General features: G+C 35.7%; 1 protein-coding gene across 1 annotated transcript in view; it reads right to left on the reverse strand.

Annotated features, from left to right (window-relative positions):
• The window catches only part of LOC117174773, a 44329-nt gene extending 34767 nt beyond the window's left edge, over positions 1-9562 (reverse strand). Inside the window, exon 1 of the mRNA XM_033364129.1 lies at positions 9011-9562. The gene's annotated coding sequence lies outside the window, so the exon portion shown is untranslated. The remainder of the gene's footprint in view (positions 1-9010) is intronic.
• Positions 9563-10278: the final 716 nt, after the last annotated feature.

Consider the following 10278-nt stretch of genomic DNA (forward strand, 5'->3'; position numbering starts at 1 on the left):
TATTTTTGAAACTTAGCAACAGATAGCCACTTCTTATTTGTCTCTGTTTCCGTATCATACGGTTTCAAGTTTATAACCTCGCTGTTGCGCTCTAGTATTTTTTCTCATGTTTATTAAAAATAAAAATCGGTTTTCCACGTAAATAAGTGTAAAGCAAAAATGAAGTACGGCTGTACGTAGAAGTAAAGAATAGGAAATTTAATGTCTTGAATGTACGATTGTTAGAAACTGATTTTAAAATTTCAAGTACTGAATAAAAATGTATAAATGTTCTTAGCATAACTTAGCTACATAGAACAATAATTAATGTTATATACAAAAAGTCGACGCACAAAAATATGTCGTAGGTATAAATGTGAAGTGCAAAAAAAACTTTTTCTAGAATAAATCACTGAAGAAGGCCCATATATGGAGCCGAAACGTCTGATGAAAATAAAAAATGTTCACCATTTATGGACCCCAATACCACAAAACCAACATAAATATATAATATCAGAAATTTGTTTTCTTTTTTTAATCTAAAATGTTTTTGTACCTATTAGGGACTTTTTCGTGGTGGTTTTAAAGCGAGCACATATGTATAAGCAAGTGCCTGAAGCTGTTGTAATTGCTGTAGCCGGTGGTGGAACGGAAAACGAAGGCCTCGTAAAGCTCGACTCACTGTGGGGCGTGTAATTCAAACACTGCCTCACTTTCTACTCTTATGATATGTGCCACCCGTACAGAATACGGTCCAAGTGGTTTCCGCATTCGCAGCGAAATCGTATTTACATAGTAAGACGTGAACCCTCTGATTTCCGATAATACAGACTACCAAGGAGGCAGCTTGAATGTAACCAGTTGACATTAATTCATTTCTCCGTTTTCAATTTTTGTAATCTTAGGCCTCTACCAGTCCTCCACCAATCATTAATCATCCGCAATGCAAATAAGAGAACGGCATTTATTTTTCCGCAAAGTGAATTCTACGCTTTTCATTCCTGTTGATTACACTTTTATGAACTCACAGCACTTGCTATTGTCTCCTTCCAAGTTCTCATTTTCAGATTATCGTAAATACTGTGTAGTAACTAGTCTGTAATTGAAATAGATTTTCAATTTTAAAAATTAACGAAAAGACTGTTACGCAATTTTGTCGTCACCACATTCCAACGAATGCAGAAGTTTCTTTTATAATTATAGGTAGTATTCCCACATTCAAAGAACTCGTTTTTCTGCACAAATCCAATTCTGGATAAGTGGTCACTAGTCAGCAAGAAGAGATAAAATTTGAGATACAACTCTAATTTACCAACTGTGTTCAGTAAACCGGTGTAATTTTTCCTATTAAGAGAATTAACTTTGAAAGTAGAGAAATTCCAGACAGTGCGATATTTAATCAGTCTTTTAGACAATATGTCAGTCTGTTTTGAACTATGAAGTAGAAAATCATGAATGCATGAAATAGAAGAGTCTCCTTGAAGAACGGTTAGGAAATACTAGCTTACACGCCTTGAAATAAAAGGAAACAAGCGAGCTTGTCGATATTTAACGTGCTCGTAAATCCGAGTAATTAGAGGTTGTTAGAGGTAATGAAAGTGCGGGTTTTTAAATTCAAACACAAGGTGTACACTAGTACCATTCCGCGAGAGCTAATATGGTTCCTATCTTCAAGAACCTTCAATGCAAACAATAGGAATTATTAGCCCAAGGCTAGATTCTATGACATCTTTATTTTTTCTAACTGAATGACTTGTTCAGTCCATCAAATTTTTTATATTTCATTGTTTGCATGCTATTGAAATGTAAATTAATATTATTCAGGTTTGTGGTTGCCTGTGATTATTAATAATAAATGCTCATATTTACAGCTATAAGGGATAAAAAGTAAAAATTAATATCGTCACCAACAATCTTAGGTTCTATTCCTAGCAGAAAAAGCTCGCTTTGGGATTCGATTGAAGAAATTCCCTTTAAGTAGTTGTTGTGCCAAAAATCAGATCTGTGAAAGAAATAGTTTGTCAATAGTTTTAGTATTCAAAATAATATTATCAATAATATTATTAATGACATCATTCAATGATGATATCATTCTAAAGCAACAAGCAATAATAAGATTAAATTCAATAACAAAAATATCCTTAAAATAATTATGTTTCCTAAGTCTTAAACTTTTTTCATGAAAGACGCGATTTTTGACACTACAACTATTTTACAAAATTTTAAAGTCCATTTTGGGACAAAAGAGCTAGAAAAGTAAATTTTTTTCAAAATATTCACAAGTACGCATATGATTTATGTCTATAAATACGCTTCCAAAATCGGTTTTAGCCGGACTTTTTTTAGGACAAATTTACGGGCTATTCGTACCTGAATTTCACTACATGTAGCCACATCGTTTGAAATTGGTGATATTCAACTTAAAAATAATAATAATTATTACTTGATAATGACAATTTCGATTAAGTGTCAGGATTATATTGCACTGTGCCCATAAAAAAGATTTTTAAACTAGAAAAAGACGAAAAAACTCCGTAATTAATTTAAAATCACTAATTTCTTAAAAGAGAATTTTATTAAGTAAATATGAAGCGAAATGTAACTATAGAAATGTTAAATTTTATTCTTCGACAATCTTACAATTATTGATCATAGGATTTAAGTCTAACTTTTACGGCAATAGAAAAATTTTTTGGGTAGAAAAATACTAGAAAAGTTTACTTTATTTTGAACTTTCTAATGACATTATTTCTATTTCAGCAATGAGTATTTTATCCCTGATTGATCTTGTACTTAGGGTACTTTAATGGGACTTTATAGGATCTTCTTGAGATTCCATATTGGCATTTTTTTACTCGGGCTTTTATATGCCTTTGTGATGTACAAATAGTTCTCATAATGCAAATCATCCAGCAGATCATATCGAAATGAAGCAATTTCAATAGGGATATTTGCCAAATTCAAGGGTGTACGATTTTTAAATTCGAATTTTTAAGATGCGAATCATTTCCCTATCACTGCTTTCGGCAAGCTCGTGCGCGAATAACAAAATTCTGGGTCGAGATCAGGACCCGCTGATGAGAATATCTTTCTCGTATCTTTGAGTCCGTCTCTCTCCAGAGTCTCTCTCGAGAGCCATCGAGATGTGAATAAAAGTGCCTGCAGTAGCAAGGCGCTTCAGAGCCAGACAGGAATGTATGAAACTGAATTTTTGTCCCGTGGATCTCTGCAGTGGTATGGAGACAGCGACAACAAGCGTCCTGGAGCGCAGTTGATCGTAAGTAAGTACGATTAACAAATTGACGCAAAAAGTAACCCGAAGCTTATTATATCTCCTGCTGATGGCTAACGGCTTGCTGCTGCTGCTGAATCGGCTACTGCATTATACGTCTTTCATATCGAGCTTGTCAACGTCGCCAGCTACCACCTACCAAGTGGAATTTTCACCTTGTCCACTACGAAGTCCAAAGATTTATGTCTTCCTACGTGGGAGACGACGATCGCTTAGTTTTCTATTTTAATTCAGGTCTTGGTTTCCTCCATCGCATCAAGAGATGGAAACATTCGGGAAATACTATTTTTCAAAAGAACCTACATCCATCAGTGGCTAGAAAGTATCAAATTTTAGATCTATGCAATCCACTTGTCAGAGTTTTCCTTTGGGTAACGTCACTTGTCGACTAACTAAACCTACGCTATACGTCAGCTAAGAAAAGTAAATTCAGGAACTTGTCCTTAAGTTCATTCATCTCAACATACCCATTTAGATAATTACATCATGTCCTACTATGATTAATAGATATTTAAAGAAAGGGACAGTAGAATCATTTATTAAATTTCTTTTCGAGATTGAAACACCGTTTGCTCGCTTATCCTATCAGTTATTCGTTTAATAAACAATTCTTATATTAAGTTTTTAGGCGAATGTCAGGTGGAAAACATTGAGAAATTATAATTTGATAAAATTATCTTCCGCAATTGAAGATCGAGGGTGAACTGATTTTCTACCGCTGAAAATTACCCTCGACGATAAGTATCTGAATAATTTAACAAGTTGTAGTGCTCGCATGTCGACATTACGATTACGATGATTCAGGGTTAACCTCGATGAAATTAATGGTCTTGTGCGGTGGAGCTTTACGATCCTGACGGAGAGCGAGTGCTTATGGTATCAGAAGAGACCTATGAAACGTTTCAGGATCTTATGAACAGCAAAGTCTTTAGTGGATCTGAACGATAAACCAGTTTTAAAGACAGCGATTTTTTCGTAATTACGGCAATAAATCAAGGAGGGTGCATAAAAGTCGTTTAAAAAAGTATTTAATAAGTTCGGGACATTTCTTACCTTTTTTTAACTCTCATTTCTTAAGTGTCGCCAAGACTGCACGCGAGTCTCCTGTGTGGCTTTCTGAGCTCTGTCATAATATTTTCATTTCACGCTGGAGTGCTTACGTCCCAGAGTGCTTGATGAACTTGGTGAACTCGAAACCACAAACGAACGAACGTCGGATCGTTTCTTCTTTGTACATTTTTTCCTTTTCTGTTGCAGATTATAATTCGGACGAGTAAAATAAAGAGTGCAACAAGAGTAGGGGATTTCCATTTATTTATCTGAGAATTTTATTCGCAGGAAGTTGAGGGTTGCGCTTCGCCAAATCACCAAGTTACTCTCTTAATTTGAATCGCAGGAAATTCACTAAAAACCAGTGATCAGTTTTAAATAAACACATGGCAATTTACGTGAAGATTTGCGCGCAAATTTATGTCGGAATTTATGTAAAAATTTACGCCGAAACCCTCTCAATCCTCTTCTAAATCTGAATCAGAGAAAAAGTCAATGAATAAAAAAGTAACTTGACAATTCTTTGGAAAAGCAGTGTACGCTTATTCACTAATCGACTTGTGTAACAAAATTGCATAAAAAAGTACAAGAAGGATATTCCGCTTTCATTTTTGGTTAATGATGAACTTTATCCTCCACTTTGAAAGACCGTCAGAAGAACTTTAAATTTGAAAATTAAACAAATGTCGATGATTTGGTTAAAATAATTATTTATAACCAGCTTTTTGGAAAAACATTCTTTTTATATATTCAAAATTCAAAAAAAAAAAAGAAAGAAGATATTCTGGAAAATGCCAGATTTTTTATTATTTTCCACCTTTTTTTGAGAGTTTATGCATTGTATAAGGAAGTCATCCTTTTAGCTTTAAGCGGACTAAACCATTTTTCATCACGAAAGAATTCTTTTCCCAAAAACATAATTTTCTAATTTTACTCCTAAACGTTGCATGGTATTTCAAAAAGCAACGAATATTTTTCGAATAACATTATTTTTAAGACGTGCATACTTTTTAAAAATATTTTTCTATGCCTTTATTTATTTCCGGACAAATGCAAAAATTTGATTTTATAAAAAAAATCGTCAGTTCATTAAAGTTGTTTAACCCACATACAAGACACTGGATGTCTTCCAGTCTAAAATTAAAAATGCAACAATTCAACTAAAACTGGCAAAAAATATGAGTGCGAGTTTTTTCGTAAAATCTACTTTTTATATTTTCAAATAAATAGTCAATTTTTCATAACTTCATGAACGCTTTTTTTCTAAAATATGAAAAATTTGTGCTAATTTCTTCTAAAACAAACATATTTCATCGCTGAGAGATTCTGCTACTTGAAGTGATAGAACCTGCCTGATTTGAAATAGATTCGATCTTCAATATTTAATAACAATAGTTGGTTTAATATTCCTATTATGATTATTGGAATTATTTTAAGTCAATCTTATTTTATTATTCCTGCTGTATCCGAAAGTGTTTATTTCACTCGATGGATGAGTGACCTGTCACTGATCGAGGGACAGGATCTCATTTTCAGTCATTTTAATCAGTGATATTTCACTGGAAAGTAGTGACATTTCACAATTTCATTGATGATTTAAAGAATAACGTCGAAATTACGCAAAAATTGAAATAGAAATTGGCATAGAAATTGATGTGAAATTCGGGTGGTATTGTAAAACATTCCACCGAAAATTTTACTTGAATTTCCACTTATCTTAGGGGCAATTCACAGAATATTTGATACATTTTTCAGGAACTTCTGACCCCCCCCCCCCCCCCCCCCCCCCCCCCCCCCGCGTTTTGTGAACTTCACGTAAAAATTAACGTGAATTTTCACGTGTACTTTAAACCTTATATTGAACAGCAAATGTTTCAGAAAACACCTCATAAAGTTTTACGCTGAATTATACATGTTTAAATAAATGCGCGTAAATTTCCACATACTTTCACGTGAATTTTTGTATATGGAAATTTTTAAATCTTCCACACGCCAAGACACGCGAAAGCGACAAAAATGGTCTCCGATTCACCCCGTTTTGGGGTCTGGTTCGAAAATGAGATGCAGTAAAGTATTTGAAAGCACGATTTCATGTCACGGCAATGGAGAGGGAAGTAAGTTGAATTAATTTAAGGGCCTAAAGCGCCGGCGCGTTCTGTCGCAGTGGTTTGCGCCGGCTCGTTCCGCCGCTGGTTCACCGCTGTGCGATGGTACCAAGGCAAAGAGAGGGTTTGCCTTAGAGCTGTTTGACTCCTCCCTCACCCGCTCCTCCCCCCCAGGCAACAGATCACTCTTTCCCCATATCCACATGAAACCCCAGGTTTTGTACCGTCGATTTACCTAGTGTTGAAAACACACGTGAGGGCGCGGACGCTCAGACAAAAAGAAGCGACGCTGGGATCGTTCGCCAACGCAATAGGAAACCGGCATGGTCACATCCAACTTAAGAGACTTCCACCGGCTCGAATGTTTGATAAACTGGTTAAGGCCTGTCTCCGGATATGTTTGCTTTAGCTTTGTAACTTTGCTAGTGTTTTGACTCTCTGGAGAGAAAAAGGGGCCCGAGATGGACCGCAATGCAAACAGTCCACTTGTGTGGCCTGGACTAACATCACATCAGATTTATGGTTTATGCTTCGAGCGATTTATCTCGGGATCTGTCACCCATCATTTGTCACTTAATTATTGTTCGATTGTCTTCATTTCCAGTTAACAAAGGCTGATTCGAAATTGATTTGCATGATGAATTTTACGCAGATGAAACTTCTAGTTCAGAATAAAATAAAATGATAATTTAATGAAAACCATTTGAAATAGTGACAGCTAACTTTTTAAAATTATTTACAGAAATTTCGGTAACTATAAGGGCAGACCTAATAAAAAAATCGGGTTAAAAAGAAACAATAAAAACAAGGATTGTATCGTACATTTCTATCAGCCCCTCAAAGGTCTTTATCGATAATAGTCAAGTTTTCAAACATACTACCAAAATTTTATGTTTAAAAATTTGTCAAAAACAAAAAACAACAATCAAAATAACAAAGATTTCCCAAAAGTAAGATTTCAGTATAGAAACTTAATAACGCATATTTTTGAGTCTTATAAAGATGTTGAAAACTTCTAGACACAAAGTATCATATTGTAACATTGTTATAAAGTGATTCTGCCCACATAGAATAAAGTGCTTTGTTGTCACTCTTTCGTATTTAGATTCTATGGTCAATAAATTTCAGATTGCGTGATCTGTCATCTAGTCTCACAGCTATTCCATCAAATATCTAGATATTATACTTTATTAAACAAAAATATTTGACCTCATACATAAACTGCGTTAAGAAACTTCAACTGAAATATGTTTAAAAGAAGCACTTGTTACTAACAAAAAGTTATTAAATCTTCAATAAATTAATAATAGTCCTTGACTTATTTTGCAATATAAAATACAATCCAAACTGTCACGTTTTTCTATGCAATTGAACCGAACTTTATTTTAACAGATATAGTCAGCTAAGATGGCTTACGCATCATTTTTTAGAAGCTTTCAATCTTTCTTTAATTTCCGGATTTTTCGGGTTCGTTGCACGATTAGCAGTCAAACTTTGATGAAGCGTGTAATAAAAGGTGTCAATGATACGAGGGTCGCGAGTAAGCCGAGCGATATCTTCCTACTTAGCTGCCAGTTCTGAGACTGAAGCCAAATAAACACGTGGGGTACCTAAGCCAAAGTACTGACTCAGTTGTAGCTTAGTCATACTGTCCTCTAAATTTTTTAAGATAAATCGTACGTAGTTTCAAATTTCATTCAAATCAAGAAAACCCTAAAATATGATTGTTACAATTAAGCGAAACTGGGAGTGAAAAAGATAACACAAATTCGTAAAAGAGGTTACGGGTCAATGTTCTCGCTTGAAAACAATCGTAAATTTGATATCCGACTGCGAAGTGCACTGGCTCAAGCACGTTCGCATTCATCTAATCGTGCAAGATAATCGTTCGGGGCTATAATGATTAATCGCGATTAACCTAGCCCAGACAAGCTGACGTCTGTGTAAACATCTAAATACATTCGAGTCAAGAGATGAGGAGTGATCGAAAAATTTTAAGGCGATATGTTATGACTATGTCAGTGATAGGTCGCCTGATATTTCTCTTAAACAGTTACGAGCTCGTGCTACGTTTCAGCCTTATCTCGGCATCTTGATTGAAGTGCGGCGAAATCACACCACTAAAAATACAGCTTGTTTAGCAGAAGATTATATGTATTGCTACATTTAGAATAACGATTTTTCTCTCATTTAGAAATCAAAAGTTTATCACTGTTGATTTTTAAATAAATAAGTGAATATAAGGCACAATTTTGAGTTGAAATATAACAAACGTCTGCAGTATTAATTCAGGAAACCCACGGATCCATATGTATTAAAAAAATCAAATCGCCGCAATAAATGATGAAAATTATCACAAATGATCCCATCTTCCTCAAACGATAAAATCTTAGTAAACACGTGTTTCTGTAATCACATTGCCTTCGCAGTGCATGCTTTTAGCAATGCTAGAGTAACCAGATGACACTATGTTTTGGGTTATTTAAACAAATGCGTTTGTCGACTTTACAAGAAGCGTCAAATGGTTAGTAAGAAATTAGATAAAATAATTAAAAATGAATGAAAATCAACAATGTACACACACCGCCTTAGAGTGGCAAGGGCGATCGCTCCAGCCACCAGCAGCTCGAAGATCATCTCTTCCTCTTCCTCCGGCCGGAGAGTCCACGGCTTCTGCCGATTCCGATTCCTAGCATCCACTCGCGCACTTCCGGTTACGTAGGAAAGATTTTCCTCAAATAATTTCCAGTTTCACGCGAATAAATCACGAAAAGAGTACCCAAAGATCTTAAATCACCCTCAGCGTGGCGTGGTACCGCACCAGGTTTCTCCACATTGTCCAAGTCCACCAGAAACCTTTATGAATTTTTTATTAAATTTTTTAATTAACTTGGGTACTTCAAACCATAGGTTTTTCATCCCCGATGAACTACCTAACATTCATGCAGTCGTCACATCACAAAGTCTTTATATATCTATTTCGAGATTTAGACTCATGGAAAATTCAAGAGGTTCACAAAAAGGAAAATTTGAAGGCACAAAGAGTCACACCGCTGGTGGGATCTTTTCACGGCCCGAGAGAGCAGGTATGCACCCCGAAGTGGTTCAATTTTTTTAGCCCGACCAAACGCGGTTGACCATTCAGCTTGCCGATCTCGTGGTGACTGAGCCTCTGAGAGGGTCTCGCGACTCACAGTTACTCACTTGGCCGAACTCACTATTCACTCACTCACTCACCGCCTCGGTCCCACCTCCTTCGTCCTCTCTACCTTTTACTTGGTACCACTACAAACTCCCCACCAACTTCCACCCTCGCGCGTGGGGATACGGGCTGGACCCCCGGGCCACGCGATTTCATTACATGTATCATTAAACATACTGCGTGCTTTGCGTGGTAATGCGTGTCTGAATATTATGAGGGGTTAGTGCAACCGACAACTGAGTCTGTATATCTAGAATTGACTGCACTTTCAAATCGAAAGTCCTTATTTCAATCTACGTATATTATCTAGAGACAACCCCTTGGGTTTTTATGTAAAGTAGACTGGGGCAAAGTTGGCTATTGAGGCAAAGCACGAAGAATACAATCATTTCCAAACTGCAAGGTAGCATGCCATAAGGGTCTAGTCCCCATCTTGAAAATTTAACAATGGACACAAAACATTTCCTCAAAAATCGAATTTATAAACAAATGAAAAAGTACTTTTGAGATAAATCAGTGCTGAATTAAATCCCGAAAAACTTGATCAGAAAATATGATCAGGTTCCGAAGAAATTAAGGGAGAAAGGTCTTTTCGCTTGAAGAGCACATTTTTTCAAACTTGCGCAGTTTAATTACAAAATATATTATTA

The sequence above is a fragment of the Belonocnema kinseyi genome, chromosome 6 (assembly GCF_010883055.1).
Source record: "Belonocnema kinseyi isolate 2016_QV_RU_SX_M_011 chromosome 6, B_treatae_v1, whole genome shotgun sequence".
NCBI lineage: Eukaryota > Metazoa > Arthropoda > Insecta > Hymenoptera > Cynipidae > Belonocnema > Belonocnema kinseyi.